Source organism: Amblyomma maculatum, chromosome 3 (genome assembly GCF_055883805.1).
Source record: "Amblyomma maculatum isolate TAMU_Amacu chromosome 3, ASM5588380v1, whole genome shotgun sequence".
In the NCBI taxonomy this organism is placed as follows: Eukaryota; Metazoa; Arthropoda; class Arachnida; order Ixodida; family Ixodidae; genus Amblyomma; species Amblyomma maculatum.
In genome coordinates this window covers 24142996-24159745 of record NC_139346.1, presented here as the reverse complement: position 1 = coordinate 24159745, position 16750 = coordinate 24142996, and the positions used below count along the sequence as shown (strand labels likewise).

At 47.1% G+C, this 16750-nt stretch overlaps 1 protein-coding gene across 1 annotated transcript in view; it reads left to right on the top strand.

Moving 5' to 3' along the window:
* Nucleotides 1-11144: 11144 nt before the first annotated feature.
* LOC146194348 (acetylcholinesterase-like) overlaps nt 11145-16750 on the top strand; it is a 50902-nt gene continuing 45296 nt past the window's right edge. The window contains exon 1 of the mRNA XM_084597358.1: nt 11145-11340. The gene's annotated coding sequence lies outside the window, so the exon portion shown is untranslated. The remainder of the gene's footprint in view (nt 11341-16750) is intronic.

Genomic DNA, 16750 nt, shown 5'->3' with positions numbered 1-16750 from the left:
CTCATCGCACTTCAGTGGTCCATAGTTTCTTCTAGAATGTTTTTGATTATTTAATAATAAAGACTACCACTACCAATGCCACCACTTCCTTGCCCGAGCAACTTACCTTCGGGCAACGATGGAGCAACCAGCATAAAAAACCCCAGGGGATGCACTATGTCACATACAGAGAAATTACGGAAGGCTACAGGCTCAATAGAAGGAAATTACCACTATCCAGTCATGTTTAATGACAGGAACTGACGTCATCACGACGCCACATCTGGTCATGACTTCATGTCTGGTCATGTGGATTCACGCATATCTGGCGCACAAACGTGGGGCAGTGGCTGCCTGCGCAGTCACTGCATTCAGTCGCAAATTTGAGGGCCAGTTCAGTCGCCGGACGCCCGTCTATCCTCATTTATGGGTAGGTAGGGCCGGTCATTAGCTCTTCGGCGTCGCTGCCTTGCGCCGGCGTCGGTGACAGCAGGAATCTTTATTCGGAGCTGGACGCCACCTCTTGCATGAAAGCTATCGCGCCGGAGGGGCGTGAGTAGCAAATCGGAGGTTTGGCTTGGCATGATGTTGGTATAAGTCGGGAAAGCTAGGATTATATTTAGCCCGAAGAGCATTTCAGGTCCCACCTTTCCCGTTTACAATTCCCGGACGCCCTCAGGAAGACTGCGTTGGAAGCCCGCGCGCGCAAGAGGTCGTGGAATGCAGTCTCTTCAGAGAGACCTGGCGCCGTAACGCTAGCAATTATTACAGTGTGCGCCAAGGGGCCGAAGCCAGACGGAACTGGCATTCCCGGAGCTTGCCGTGGTGGTGGGCCATAAATGTTGGAATATGGAAAGCACCCAACAGCATCGCAGCACCCTCTTCTAAATTGATCGTGTCCCTGTTATGGTCGGCAAAACCGAACGGACCACGAAAAGGCACTCGCGCGCGCTTTCGTGTTGATCGGGTCGAGATGGCGCGAAGGGACTTTTCCTTTACACGTGCGCAGTTTTCAGCTCGGCCCTTACGCTGTCGGCTAGATCTACGTTGTAAGCGAGGCAGTCGACGTTGAGGTCCAGTGATTTCACGTCTTGTCAAGCGGGCTGTCGGTTTTCATCGGTGCCTCCTCAGACGACCTTTGTGTTTGTCCTGCGATACTGAACATTCTCGACTGACAGCGCAGCTCGCATTTTACCAGCATTCGCCGTGGCGAGCCACTTCGCTTGCGCTTCCAGCCCGAGAGAATGCATGTTTCTTTTGTGTATAGCGTTGTGAAAGATTTTATTTATGAAGTATCTTTCGTATTTAACTTGTTAATGGCTGTACAATATGCGTCTTTTAAGGTATTTTTTTCTCGCTCGTGTGCACTGTATAATATTGTAAACAGCGCCAACAGATTAGGTCCGTTCACGGCAGTGGAGGCTCTTCATTTGTCTCTTTGTTCGGGGCCGAACGGTAGAGCTCGGGATCCCGCTTTTCTGGCAAAAGCCGGGAGCGGTTGCTGCGGTAGGGGGTGAGAAGCGAACTGGAAGAGCACGCCTATCTCTGATGATGACAGGCTTCAGCTAGACCTTTTTCAACGTTGTTCGAATTTCATTTGACGTCGATAGCACGTACGTTATTGCGCGTCTACTCCTGCAAGCCGAACTGCGAAGCTTCACATACGCATAACCAAACTGCGACAAACTTCTTTCATTTGATGTAGAAAGAAATTCAGAGCAACAGACTTGCTGCTGAAACCGGCGGATCGTTGCAAAGAAGGCGTTGTTGAATTACGTTTACTAGGCCTCGCTTGTAACGTTAGTAAAAGAAGCTAGAAGGGCCTCATTTACGATTCCTTTATTACTGCGCGTACCTCGTTCGGGCTGCTTTGCCGCGCGCAGGAGCCCCCTCCCCCCCCCCCCCCCCCCCAAAAAAAAAGGACGCACACGCAAGTGGTTCCGCTACGAGACTAAATGTTTATTTACAGCATTAGGAGCACTGTACGTCAGTGTGGGACAGTACTGGAGAGGAGACACGTAAAAGGAGGAGGGAGAGAGGGAGAGCGGGAGGGAGCGCTTCACAAAAGATCAGCGGCCTTCGATGTCTGTTGCTTCGGCCCGTTGAGGCGCTTCTGCAGAGTGTTGGAGCTTTTCTGCTACCGTCTGCAACTTCGCCTCGAGTTTCGTTTTGCGCTTTCGAAGCGCGGACCACATTGTCAAGTTTCTGCATCTTCATTTTCTTCTTGCGCTCATCTGGTGCCCCTTACGTAAGGCTTCTATAGAAGGCACCATCTCCCATTTTCTACAGGCGTTTCTGCCAAGTGCTGCCAGCAGCAAAAGAGAAAACGTTTGCGAGATATTCCGAGCATGGCGGAGCGATGTAAAACTGCACTGCTGAGCCATATCTGTCGCATTCGTGCCCGGTTACGAGGCTAACGGAAATTTTCAGTTTCCACTGTGTAACCATTGTCTGCTTCGGCAGCTGCGATGGGTGCTCCGGAGTATCATTTGTGCGGCGTTGAGTCGGGCTCCTCCGCGGTTTCCGTGAGTGTGATAAGGGCGTGCAATTGCGAAGAGGTATGCTTGACAGCTAAGAAAGGACAGTCGTTAGCAAAGCACGCAATTTTCGTTAGCGCCGTATGGGCACAATTGCGGAAGATGGCACCGCAATGCAGTTTTCCGTCGCTTTGCCATGCGCTGGAGATCCCGCAAACTTTTGCTGCTGAGAGTCTTGGTTTCGCTTACAGTATTTACAAGGCGCCAGTCCCATGTTTCTTCCCTTTGCGTTAAACAGCGCCCACCAACCAACCTTTAACCTCAAAGCGACTCAAGCTATGAGGGACACCGTAGCGGGTGGGTCCGGAAATTTAAACCACACGAGGTTGCTTAACCTCGTCTCACATTACCTGGACTCCTTGCTGTCCACCTTCATCGCAAACCGGCCGCCATGGTCAGGATTTGATATCGCGTCGTCGGGTTCAGCAGTCTTGTAACTTAATGACTGAACCAGCTTGAACACGGTCCCCAAAACACCATTGCTCCCCACGAGGCCCCCACTGGTCGAAGGAAGTACAGAGGGAAGTGGGACTTCGCATGACTTCACTGCGCGCCTGTATCGGACACAATGGCGCTTTCAGGACTGTCACTGTGATCACAATAGGAGACCTTCTGCACGGCTCCAGGTGCTTAGTGGACGAAAGCGAATTTACGCCAAAATTTACAGCACGTGGTGAGATGGCCTCATGAGGTTGACCTCATGAGGCTTCGACCTCATGAGGTCAACCTCAACCTCACGGAGTGAGGTGAAGTTGAGGTGAGGTCGGCAATACCTGAAATATTTTTGAGTGAGGTCAGCAAATGAGACCTCAACCTCATGCGTGAGTTTGAGGTTGAGTGAGGTCGTAACTTCGTGAGGTCGGCTTGTGAGGTCGAAATTATTGTTTCCCACAGCGATAAAATAGCCGGCAAAACACCTTTCATAATGCCTGTTGTGTACACTCTTTTGGCTACCAAAACGCACGTAACTAACAGTTTGCGTCTGTGCGTTTGCGTTCGACACGGAAAAAAAAGGGAGGGGGGGGGGGGGGGCGTAAAGTGCAGCGCGGCAAACGGTTGGGTCGGACGACGGCTGCAGACTCGAAAGCAGGTGAAACAAGATCCCGCCACCATTCCGAGCGAGTTTGGGAAGTAAAGAAAGTCTGCGCAAACTCGAAGGGTTTCCAGACCTACGTGGGTGTGTCGGCTTCTCGGAAAAAAAAAAGCTAGAATAGTAGAAAAGAGGGAAGCGCAAGATCCAGCAACCAAGGAATTGCTTGGGGAGGATGGCATGAGAGAGGAGGTTTCAGAGAGGCATATGGAAAGAACAAGGATTCAGAAGAGACGAGAGATAAATGGCTTGACGAGAAATCACCCCACGAAGACTGTATTTTAGTAAATAAAATCTGCTTTTGCTATTGTATATGGTACGAGTTAAAACGAAAGAAAGCAATAGGACGGTAGATCGTAGTTGTATCAGTGCAATCCACTCTTTTATTATTATTATTATTATTATTATTATTATTATTATTATTATTATTATTATTATTATTATTAATATTATTCACTAGACATTAAATTAACCCTTACATAAAAAGATAAATTTAATGTGCTTTTCTCGAAGAATAATTGAAGAACAGACATGTGACTGACGACTGCTTGCAGTCATTCCTTTCTCATACCCTACATAAGCTTGCGCCTTTTTCATTTTCATGTTTGTTTATCGAGAGCCTCCCTTCCGTTTTACAGCTTGCAGCTAGTGGCGGGCGCGCCTTTTGTTCGTAAGCTGGCTTCTGCTCTTTCGGTTCCGCAGCCGGTGTCCGATCTCAACTAGCGGACAAAGCGCGGGTGCGGGAACCCCTCGGCATTTCTTGGAAAGTAAGCCACTGCACATACGCGCGCCTCTGGGAGTTTGTGAGTTTTAGGTATTTTTAAGTGCGTTTCTGTCAACGGGGTCGAGAGTTACAAGGACAGTGGCAGTGTGGGCGAGAGAGCGAGATGTGTGCGCGGTGCTCGAGCGTGTGAATGCGTGAGTGAAGATCTGCGTCTCCTCTTTAGTTTTTCAGTACACTTGCACCACCCCTATTTTTCCTCACTTCTTATTTTCGTTTTGTGGGGTCACTTACAAGTGCCAGTGCCCCCTCTCGCGTTTGTGCACCCGCGTTTGCTCACAACCGGCCGCTTTTCTGCGGTATGGCCAATCGTCACCCTTCCCCCTCCCCCCCCCCCCACCGCCTAAGAAAAAAAAAGACAAAACAATAAGAAGAGACAATTCTCAGATCTTTCCTCTCGCGACATTTTCTTTTCTTTTTTTTTGCTTCTTCAGCTTTTGGTTGTGCGCTTTACCTCCGAATGGCGTATTCCTGTTGGTCTAAAGAAATATAAAGACAGGCCCTTCTCGCTTCTCGGAACACCGCGGCGGCTGCGCGGACTTCTGTCACTTGTCGAACATGCAGGCATCTCATCGTTTCGCAGGAGGGACACGCTAGTCAGTGTTCAAACTCTGATCTTCCTCCGCGTAGACGCGTTGCCACCCTGCTCACCACCCGCTAGTCTTCCTCTCTTGACGGATATTGTGCAGTCGAAGAAAAACGAAACAACTCCCGTAGCATGGGTTAAGTGTTCGCGCTTCATTCTCCCAGTGGGCGTGGTTCTCTCGTCGCGACTAGAAGCTGGTGTCTCAGCCCCACGTTCTCATCGACACCAATTGTTCCTGGAACGTCTGCTTGGAGGTCGCCCCCAAACGGCGTCGGTGAGCCGCCCGAAATCGTCAAAAAAAAAAAAAGGCAGCATCTAAACGACATGCTGTGTTCTTCGCCATTTACCGTGGCCGTCTTTTCAAGCGAAGACACGCAGCCATGCCGTGGTCGGCGACTTGCTGTAATTTATGACGGAAGTTTCCGCCCTTTCCAGTTGAGGTCTGCCCTTCTTCAAGGTCTATGGCATTGTTGCGTTCGGCGTCGAGGGTGCATTACATGGTTGCGGTTATGGCAGGTGTGGTTATGGCAGATATAGCGAAAAAATCTAAATATACCGACGATGATGTGCGCGCGCGCAGTTGTCGAATTGAAAAAGACATCTAAGGCCATTTCCGTTACAACAGCCACGCAAAAGAAACGAAAAGCACTGTAAACTTGGAATGCATTCACTGCGACAAGAAACTGTGTGGACAAGGAAACCAGCTTTTGAGCTTCTCTCCGCATCTCAAGGTAATGTGCGCGTTATCCCTAATCCAACTTATTATTTCTTTAACTTACATCAATGATAAAAGGAATGTTTTGGGGCTGCAAATTCACCGTTAGTTATTATAAGTAGAAGGGAGGGTAATCTTTCCAATAATTTGTCACGGCGTTTGTTCTATACAGCACAACCCACTCGTCAGGATTATCGAAAGTAGCGCAATGTCAAAAGTCAAGCACGCTTTACCTTTTCGTAACTAAGCGTCTCTGCATATGGCAACATTTTGTTCTGTCCGCCTCTTGTGATAAGTCCCACGTCAGAAGTCCATTTGATAAAAGAATGTTATGGTACTACAACTTCCATATGCCCGTAAGTGGTCGATCTACTTTTTTTTTGTAACAGAGACTTAACACTGAAGAAACATTAGATTGCTTGTGATTTTGTCATCCGATTCGATTTCAAATCGCAGGACAATGTCTTCACCAAGAAATTATGACTTGTTTGTCATGAGGAAACACTATTTGACGGTCACAGATATGTGCGACGTTTCACTGCAGACCTTCGGGGGTTCGCATCCAGCAGCGCCAAGGACACACAAGCATTACAGCGGGAATTAGGTCAAAAGTCACCATATCAAAACAAGTAAAAATAAAATTTGAAGAGTTGAAGCTGACCAATTATACTGCCGTTATTAGGTCAGCCTGCTATGAATCAGTAGCCCCGCTGGCAAATGTTCATTTCAATTTTTTTACTTTACAACTAAGCCTCATCATATTCAATGTTGTTTAAAATTTATGTCGTCATTCTGGCGTGTCACCGCACAGGACTTGTGCCATGACGTTTTATAGTTAGTGTTCTCAAGTGAAAAACCTTTTCTTTTTTTTTTCTTTTTTTTTTTTTTTTGAGGTCGAGCGACCGACCTCAAACTCACAGTTTGAGTTTGAGGTGAGGTTGAGTAAGGTCGGTGGTGGCATTAGAAAAATTGAGGTGAGGTCACCTGGTCAAACCTCAACCTCAAAGCGCGAGGTTGAGGTTGAGTGAGGTCAGGAAATTTTTATTGAGGTTGAGGTGAGGCTGCACATTTTTAGGTCAAATGCCCACCTCTGATGTTACCAGAAGAGGGGGGGGGGGGAGAAAAGTGACTTTCGTGCTGCCAGTAGCTCTTCAGGCAGCTTAAAATTTTGTCCCCAAAGCATACAGCATAGTTTCTAATTTTATCTGTAAAACTGCAAAGTTTTCAATTTTGCCCCTAAAACCTACAGCAATTTCCAAATTTTTCCTGAAAACCTGCGGCATAGTTTCCAATTTTGTCACTACAACCTACAGCATAGCTTCTCATTTTATGTCTATAGCATACAGCAAAGTTTCCGTTGGTATCTCTAATACCTACAGTAATGCTCCCAATTTTCTTGCTAAAACATACAGCAATGTTTCCAATTTATTCTCTAAAACCTACAGCAAAGTTTTTAATTTTATCCCTGAAGGTTGCAGCAATGTTTCCAATTTTGTCCCTAAAACCTGCGGCAAAAAGTTGCAATTTTGTTCCTTACACCTGCGGCAAAGTTTCCAATTTTGTCCCTAAAACCTGCGGCATAGTTTCCAAATTTCTCACTATAACCAACAGCATAGCTTGTAATTTTATCTTTGAATTCTACATCAAAGTTTCCAATGTTAGCCCTAAAACCCACAAGAATGTTTTTAATTTTCTCGCTAAAACCTACACCGATGTTTTCAATTTTGTCTCTAAAATCTACAGCAAAGATTCCAATTTACCCTAAAACCTGCACCAAAGTTTCCAATTTCGTTCCTAAAGCCTACGACAATGTTTCCAATTTTGTCCCTAAAACCTACAGCAAATATTCCAATTTACCCTAAGACCTGCACCAAAGCTTCCAACTTTGTCCCTAAAACTTACGGCAATGTTTCCAATCTTGCCTCTAAAACCTACAGCAAAGATTCCAATTTACCCTAAAATCTGTACGAATGTTTCCAACTTTGTCCCTAAAACCTACGGCAATGTTTCCAATTTTGTCTCTAAAACATACAGCAAAGTGTTTAGTGCTTCATTGAGTGCAGGTTGCATAGGTATAATGAGTGCCAGATCTAATGAGATTTGACGTGCCACAAAATTTTAGAATGCATGCCGCATTGCTCCGAACTTTCATCATTATAAGCAAGGTCAAAAACGAAGTTTTCTGCCTCTTGTAATACAAATTTTTTTTAGAAAACTGTAGGTATCACGCATAACTAAGCATGATTAATTCGTGTCGACACATTTCCTTACCACATTAAAATTTCATTTTACATAAAACATCACCGTGGCACCTCGATTACCGTGCTTATGTGAATGCATTCATGTGAGATCATGCTGTAAATGGCTGTTTTTGGAAGTGCGTGGCTTCGAATGACTCTTGGAAATGGAGACAAAACCACGAATGTTGGGAGGACCGAGGAAAAAAAGAAGTGTACCCGCTTTGTCCCCGCGACAATCGAAACCAAACAAACAAATAAATACTGTAAAAGATGCACTTCACGTTTCCACCCTTCATTATTACAGAGACGTGGTTACTACGAACAAAACGAATAGAACTAGAGCAAGGTATGTTGCTGGGCGGGCTGGTTAATCATTGCCAGAGGAAGAGCGCTAGCAGACAAGGATGAGGCGGACACACGCATGCGCTCACTATAACTTTATTTTGCAAGGCAGACGATCCGCGTCTTATACGCAAACAAAGACCAAAAGTGGTGCGCATGAGCGCTGTTGCATCCAAGGGAAGGCATTTCAAACACCAAAATGATAATGCTGTCAAACGGAGTGTGCGAGGCGGGGCAGAGAAACAGAGACCGAGGGCGCAAACGAAGCACTGATAAAACGAAAGGAGCCAACAATTATAACGCGGCTGAAAGCGAAAATAAAAGCACGACATTAACAAAAACAACAACGTAGCACGGTCATAAAATCAGAATCACAGACAAGGCTGTGAATGTCAGCGGAGATAAAGGCGCTAAAGCAGGAATACGCAAACAAACGAATAAAAGTCGCTGAATGATAACACTAAACTATATTCAGACAAAGCCGGGAAAGACTGGTAAAATGACACAAAAAGGCCAAGGCTGTCATATCCGTGTGCTGTGCGATGTCAGCGCACGTTAAGGATCCCCAGGTGGTCGAAATTACTCCGTAGCCCTCCACTACGGCTCCTCTTTCTCTCTTTACACTTTAACTCCCACCTTCCTCCCTTCCCTTACAGCGCGGCTGAGGTGTCCACAGAAAACAAGTGAGACAGTTACCGCGCCTTTCCCTTCCTGTGAACCAATTACATACATACATACATACATACATACATACATACATACATACATACATACATACATACATACATACATACATACATACATACATACATACATACATACATACATACATACATACATACATACATACATACATACATACATACATACATACATACATACATACATACATACATACATACATACATACATACATACATACATACATACATACATACATTACATTACATATACGTAGCACTCGGGAAAAATGAACACACACACTCACACACACAAAAACAAACAGAACTGCCTAAAACGAACCACAGATGTAGATGGTGTGTGTGAATTTTTCGCTCCACGGTTTTTTCGCCAGGTTTTAAAAAAAATGTTAGACCAACTAGCCCGGCAACATGCTTTATTGAGCCAATGGCAATGAAACGGTGGTGCAAAGAGAGATTTGCTCGACTAGATTAGGACAGGCGAGGCTGAAAAGAAAAGGGCGAAGTAAACCAATACAGGCGACAACTAAGAAGAATGCATAAAAACAGATCTAGGCGGAAAGGAATGAAAATTCTTTTTCTAACAATGCAACTGAAGGTGTGAGCCAAGGGCCAATAAACCAATATTACCTTATGAATCAGCTCATTCAAAGTTAGTAAAAGAAATATAGTCCAGGCCACTCTACATCCAGGTATTCAACAATCTAAAACAAATAGGAAAAAGGACAGGAGTTGACGTCTTCGTCTCTGCTCCTCACTCTCTTTCTAGACTTTACAGGCGAGTCAATGAATCGAGTGAAAGAGTCCCAAAATGCACAGCCAGGCATCGAGATCCATTTCACAGTTCATCCTCTTATCCTGCTGTATAGGAAGTATATTGGTCAGACAGGCCGTTGCATAAATAAAAGGCTATTTTAGAGCATCAAATTTAAATAATGCCGAAGGAAAAACGTCTGCCAATTTGGCGATTCACTGTCGAGACTGCATTCCCTGCCGCCGCCTCTCGCCTAAGTTCAAGGAAACAGAAATGTTGTAAAGCACCGCAATCAGCTCACCCGTGAAATCATAGAAGCCGCCGCTATCAAAGAGCAAAAAGATGAGAGCGCTAGCACACCTTCACTTGCATTGTTGGGAAAAGAATTTTCATTCTTATCCGCCTAGATCTGTTTTTGTGCATTCTTCTTAGTCTTCGCTTGTGTTGGTTTATCTCGCCCTTATTTTTTCCAGCCTCGCCTGTCCTAATCTAGTCGAACAAATCTGTCTTTGCACCACCATTTTATTGCCATTAGGTTTCATGCATCTGCGGTTCGTTTTTAGCCCGTTCTGTTTTTTTTTTTTCAGATTGCCACATGACAGCCTTGGCCTTTTTGTGTCATTTTACCAGTCTTTCCCGGCTTTGTCTGGATATAGTTTAGTGTTATCATTCAGCGACTTTTATTCGTTTGTTTGCGTATTCCTGCTTTAGCTCCGCTGGCATTCACAGCCTGTGATTCTGATTTTATGGCCGTGCTACGTTGTTGTTTTTGTTAATGTCGTGCTTTCATTTTCGCTTTCAGCCGCGTTATAATTGTTGGCTCCTTTCGTTTTATCAGTGCTTCGTTTGCGCCCTCGGTCTCTGTTTCTCTGCCCCGCCTCGCACACTCCGTTTGACAGCATTATCATTTTGGTGTTTGAAATGCCTTCCCTTGGATGCAACAGCGTTCATGCGCACCACTTTTGGTCTTTGTTTGCGTATAAGACGCGGATCGTCTGCCTTGCAAAATAAAGTTATAGTGAGCGCATGCGTGTGTCCGCCTCATCCTTGTCTGCTAGCGCTCTTCCTCTGACTGAAAACAGAATTATTAGATTTTCGACCTGCGCAGAGGAAAAGAACATTTGACAGCAGTTCCGTGACTCCCGTCCCACTTCCGGAACGATTCCACTACTAATAATAATTTCGGTCATTCGCGTGTTCAAGCGTCAAAGTTGCTTCGCTTTGAACAAAGTAGGGGAACCGCGAAATTTATTCTGTTCGATATGTTTCGCGAAATATCCAGTGCGAGGCCCTTAAAATTTATGATTTGTTTACTTAATATAAGGAAGCGCTACCTATCGAGATACGAGACCAACAAACTTCCTTTCCTTGAACTCGCCTCTCATGGCATCGCTAATTCTCTGAGCACAGGGAAAGTGATTGCACTTCTTCGGCCGGCCGTGACACGCTTGCGGCGATAAGCGAGTTGGCTTCCTCCTCTCTTGTTTCCTCCTCCCAGCTGTGGCGGCAGCCGTCACGCGGCCTCCGCAGAGCTCGCCGACCACGACGGAGTAGTACGGGGCCGGTTTCCTGGTGTAGCGCTGCCCCTTTGCTTTTCGGGCCCCTTCCTCTACCGGTGAGTCTCAGAGGCGACGCGCGCAGCTCTGCAACGTACGAGACGGATGCGCATTTTGCTTGCTTTGCGAGGGTACTCGTGTTTGTTTTGCGCCTGCGCTAGTATCGATCTAGCGATAGCAAAGCCTCGATGGTTTTATGATCGATATTGGGTCGTGAGAACGCAGCGCGAAAGAGCAAACACAGCGAGCCCAGTGTACGGCCGCTATTTTTTCCCAAACAATCTGACGCATACACTGGCCACATTGGTAATCGTCTCTCAGAATATGAGAAAGTGTAGGGCCGTCAAGAATCTAAAAAGTGGTTGCCAGGTGTTGGCCTCGGCAGAGATTTACCACTTTCTCCTCGTCATAGATATTATTTCCTCTCCGGTTATACGCGCAGCAGGTTGGCTTCTTGAAAGCCAGTCTGCGGGTCGGGTCCTGATATTTGTTTCGTGCTGCGTTTAAAATTAAAATGCAGCAGCTGTGTCAACTAAACTTAGGCGTAGTTGTAGGTGCCGAGCTGAACAAGGGCCGCAGTTATCACCCACCTTGACTAATTCACTTGTTAATCCCTACAGTTACTTTATTGGTTTTCTTTTTTATATAATTCGTTTTGTTACCAGAGATGCTTCGCGGCGTGTAGAGACTTAATGAATAGATTGGGGCACATAGAGTGCAGCGGAATCAGGAACATTCGCTGCCTGAGCGAAAAATGCAGCGGAGGAAAAACTGCGTGAAAAGGAATATGAAGCTCCACGGCATTTGTGGATTCGTTTCCCGTTCTTTATTCAATTGGCGTCGACAGACTTAGCGCAGCCGTAGAACAGCGTACGCAAAAATAGGAAGCGTCTTCATGCTCTAAATTTTGGCATGTATTTACTTCCTTCGCGGAAAGGTGCAGTGTCACTTGAGGATTTTTTTTTTTTTTCACAATGGAGAACAAATAACAGTTCAGGAGATAGGGCGGCAGGATGGGTTCAAAAAAAAAAAATGACAATGGCTTAGCTCAGCTATGCCAGGATATACGTAGCGAGAGGTACGATACCCTGGCTGAGCTTGTGGTCATGTATGTTTAGCAATGACAGTCAGATTCTCTTCTGTTGGTTCCCATTGACTGAACCGTGAAGAGCATAGGCCCCATCTCCGTCTATGACGCTCGGAAGTCTGGCATCACCGTTTGACAAGCCGTTGCTCTCTGTTCGGACGTCTCCGCTGCTCTTATGCGCCGCTATAGCGCAGTCTTTTACGCTCTGCCGGCAACTGCGTTTCGATAGAGGCGAAACGGAGAGACGTCCATGGGCTGTGCGATGTCAGTACACGTTAAAGATTCCCAGGTGGTCGAAATTACTCCGCAGCCCTCCCACTACGGCCTCCCTTTCTCTTTTATTGCGAAAGCAATACTATAGGAGGAGGAGGAGGAAGAACATTTATTTCCACCGAATATGGCGCGGCAGCCACCTCCGGGTCCACACGCAGGTGTCCGGGGAGGCAGTCTGTCGCACCGCGGCCAGAGGACACCCGGCCCCGTCAAGGAGAAGAGGTCTTCAGCCTCGGCCATCAGGCGGACGGCGAATCGCTGAGTTTTTTCGTCGGAGCTTCTTAGCGTGGTCTCCCATTCATCGCTAGTTTTAATCGCGTTGCGCCCTGGGGCACGAGCGCATCTCCATATTATGTGATCTAATGTTGCCACGTGGCCGCAAAATTTACAAATTTCGGTTTCTGCACCGTCCCTCTTCCACGCTCTGGCACCCGTCCAACTCCTCCACAGGGGCGAAAAGAAATTTCGAGCTTGGAGTCTTCTCCAGTCGTGTGATTCCTTTTTACTCAGGGATCTATCTGGTGGCGGATATATCCTCCGGTCTTTCGTCAGGTAGTCGGTTACATCCCTAAAAGTAATGCATTCTTTGCTTTTAGATGTTGCTATGGAGGCGTCCGCAGCATCCCGAGGTAGCGAGGAGCAGGCGAGCATGTTGGCAGCCTCATTGCCGGCGAGACTGGCGTGTGCTGAGGTCCAGATTATGGTCACGCTTTCGGCGAGAGACGACTCGTTCAGAATTTTTGCAGCACGATTGCTGACTCTACCCTTGCTAAAATTCCTAACCACCGCTTTGCTATCGCTGATGACTGTTTCACGCCTGGTCGTGCAATGGCGATGACTATCGCAATCTCCTCCGCCTCTACCGGCGGCAGATCTCGGTTTATTTCGATTCCTATGGCGATCCCGGTGTCTAATAAGGCGACCGAGGTTACGTCGCCACTTTTCCTCCTCCCCTTGTCGTGTACGGGGTGCATGTTCTTCGGTATGGGCGAGACGTATAGATGCTTTCTGATTTCTCGATCTATGCTTTCTCTGACACTATGCTTTCTCTGACACTTCGCTTTCCCCGGGCGCTAGTAGGTTTACCCAGTCGAGGATTTGCCCACCCCCGCCGTTCCTGCGAGTCGCTCTCTCTGGGACAGCCTTACCGCCGCAGATAGCTCTTTCCACTCATTATGCAACCCCAATTTCTCTAGAACGTCGTTAGAAGTAGTTATGGGGAGTCCTAGAGCGCACTTCGTGCATCTCTTAATTATAGTGTTTAATTCGCGTTCTTCGGTCTTGTTGATATTTAGGAATGGAGTCGCGTAGCAGATTCTGCTCGTGACAAAAGCTTGTACGAGTCTTAGTCTACTAGCCTCCGTGAGACCACTCCTTCTGTTGGATGTCTTCTTAAACACTCTGACTACGAGCTCCGCCTGATTTTTTAATTTCTTAATCAGGCTTTTGCTGCTACCCCTGCGGTTGATAATCATGCCTAATATTCTAATTTCATGTAATTTCGGGACTTCGCTCCCGTTGACTTTAATTTTGATATCTAGAGTTATCTTCCCACTACTGCTGGTCATTACTAGGAGCTCCGATTTTTCTGGCGAACAGCATAGACCTACGTCCTGTGCGTGTTTACTGATTATATCTGCTGCCTCTTGGAGCCTGGATGTGATGTACGAGTCGTTCTCTTCGCACATCCAGACGGTCACATCGTCCGCGTAGATGCTTAGTTTTAAGTCATCGAGATGGCCAAGCTTACTGGGGAGCTTCCTCATTACGATGTTAAAAAGGAAAGGCGAGAGCACAGCCCCCTGCGGAGTGCCCCTGTTACCCAGCGGGAACTCCTCCGAATTTAATCACTGAAAGCTGATAATCGCCGTCCTGTCTCGCAGGAATGATCTAATGTAGTTGTAGGTTCTTTCGCCTACCCTTAGCTCAGCGAGCCCGTCGAGAATGGCGTCGTGGCTGACGTTGTCGAAAGCTTTCTTAAGATCTAAGCCTAGAATTGCTTTCGTATTTTTTCCCTGAAGTCTCTGACTACATCGTTATGTAGTCTGAGCATGGTATCTTGCGTACAGAGGCCGGGCCTGAGTCCGATCAATTCAGCCGGCCACGCATCATTCTCTTCTGTGTATTTGGTTAGCCTCCTCTGAATGACTTTTTCAAGTAGTTTGCCTACGCAGGATGTTAGTGATATTGGGCGGAGATTCTCCAAGCCAGGTGGTTTTCCCTGCTTGTGGATTAGGGTGACCTTAGCCCTCTTCCACTCTTGGGGTACTTGACCACTCTCCCACACCTGCTTTAAATATCTGGTTAGGGCATTGATCAATTCGTCGTCCAGATTTGCGAGCATCTTGTTATTAACGAGGTCCGGCCCGGGGGCCGTGCAGCTCCGCTCTGACTTCTGCCACTGTTATGGACGCGTCAAGCTTGCTGTTCGCCGGTCCGTCGTAATCTCTGTAATGCGCTGGCGGGGGGAGCTACGTACGTGGACTTGAGCTTGTCAAGGAGCTGTTTGTCCTTACCCTTAAAGTTATACCTCACCTTGACCTGTTCTATGTTGGCGGCCGTTTTGGACTTACTGGGGTCTATCGAGAACCTGAGCAGTTGCCAGGTCGTGGCCCCATTCATGGTGCCCTCCATCTCATCGCATTTGTTATCCCAACGTTGCGACTCGAGTTTTCGGGCGTATTTTTCTATTTCGACGTTGTGTCTGGCTATCTCTCTCCTGAGATTTCGGTTCCACTTTTGCTTTTTGAGCTTCTTAGTTAGCTCTTCTTTCGTTTTGAACATGCCGAATAGCCTGCTATCCATCGCCTCAGGCAGAGCTTCGCCTTTAATTTCTTCGGTGGCCTCGTTTACATCGATAATTAATTGGGCGGCCCAATTTTGAATGCACTCTATATCTCCAATTTCTTCCCGTTCTCTGATCTGTCTGAATTTATCCCAATGCACTTGGGTTTCCGTCCGATACACAGCGGGCTTAACGCCCACTTTCCTGCTTAGTTCTACCTCTAGCGCACAGTGGTCGCTACCTAGATCCTGATGCTTGTTCGTCCACTTGACTATGCCAGTTCTATGGCAGAGAGTCAAGTCCGGGTTTATGTCCGCTCACACACTGTTTCCCACCCTCGTCGGGCATCTAATGTCGTTAGCGATGTAGAGGTTTGACTCATTGATATCTTCCAACAGCGTTTGACCCTTCGGGCTGCTGGTCGTGTAACCCCATTCTCGATGTCTGGCATTAAAATCGCCGGCTATTATTAGTGGGTTCTTACCTGCCACGCTAATCGCTCTCTTAAATATCGGGCCAAACCTCGCCTTCGTGCACATCGGAGAGCTGTACACATTGAGTAGAAATATGCTGCCTCTGTTCTTTTTACCGCTCAGGATTTCTACAAAGACCGTTTCGGTCTCCCTGTTGCCTACTTCATGCTGGCCGACGGCGACGTTGTTTTTGACGTACGTCACGACCTGGATTTTACTTTCCTTCCCGCTATCGTAGCTTTTGTACCCCGAAAGCTTCCATACACCTCGCGTTTCCCGCAGAGCCATTGCCAAAGGCTGTGTGTTCTAGCTAGCTACGTACTGTTGCAACAGCCATCGCTTCATTGACAACGACCGGCAATTCCATTGCCAAATTTTAGTCGTTTTGGGATTAATTATGATCGTGATATTGTATACCCGATGCGTTGCAAAGGGGTTGAAGCATCGTTTCTAGCTCTCCAAATCTCGCCTCCAGTTTCTTGTTCAGGTTCAATTCGAAGTCTATCATTTCATCCTTGACTAATTTTCTAAATGCCACGGGCTTTCTGGCTTGTCCAATTACACTAGTGTCGTCTGATTTACGTTTCGCGGGTCTAGCCTGATTGATATTCATTTCATCTGAGTCGTCACTGTCCCCGCCACATTTGCTCTCGCTTGCCCCACCGGGGCCCCGTATGACGGGCGGTCCGGGTGCCGGTGTAGGTATAGCTTTTGCCTCTTTTAACTCTTTAATTACCTCGACTAGGGATTTGAGGGTTTCTTTAATTTCGAGCCTTCAGCGTGGCGCTGCCGCACCCACGTGACGCTCGTCACACCCCACGTGCGTGGTCGCAGCCACGGCGCAGCGCGGG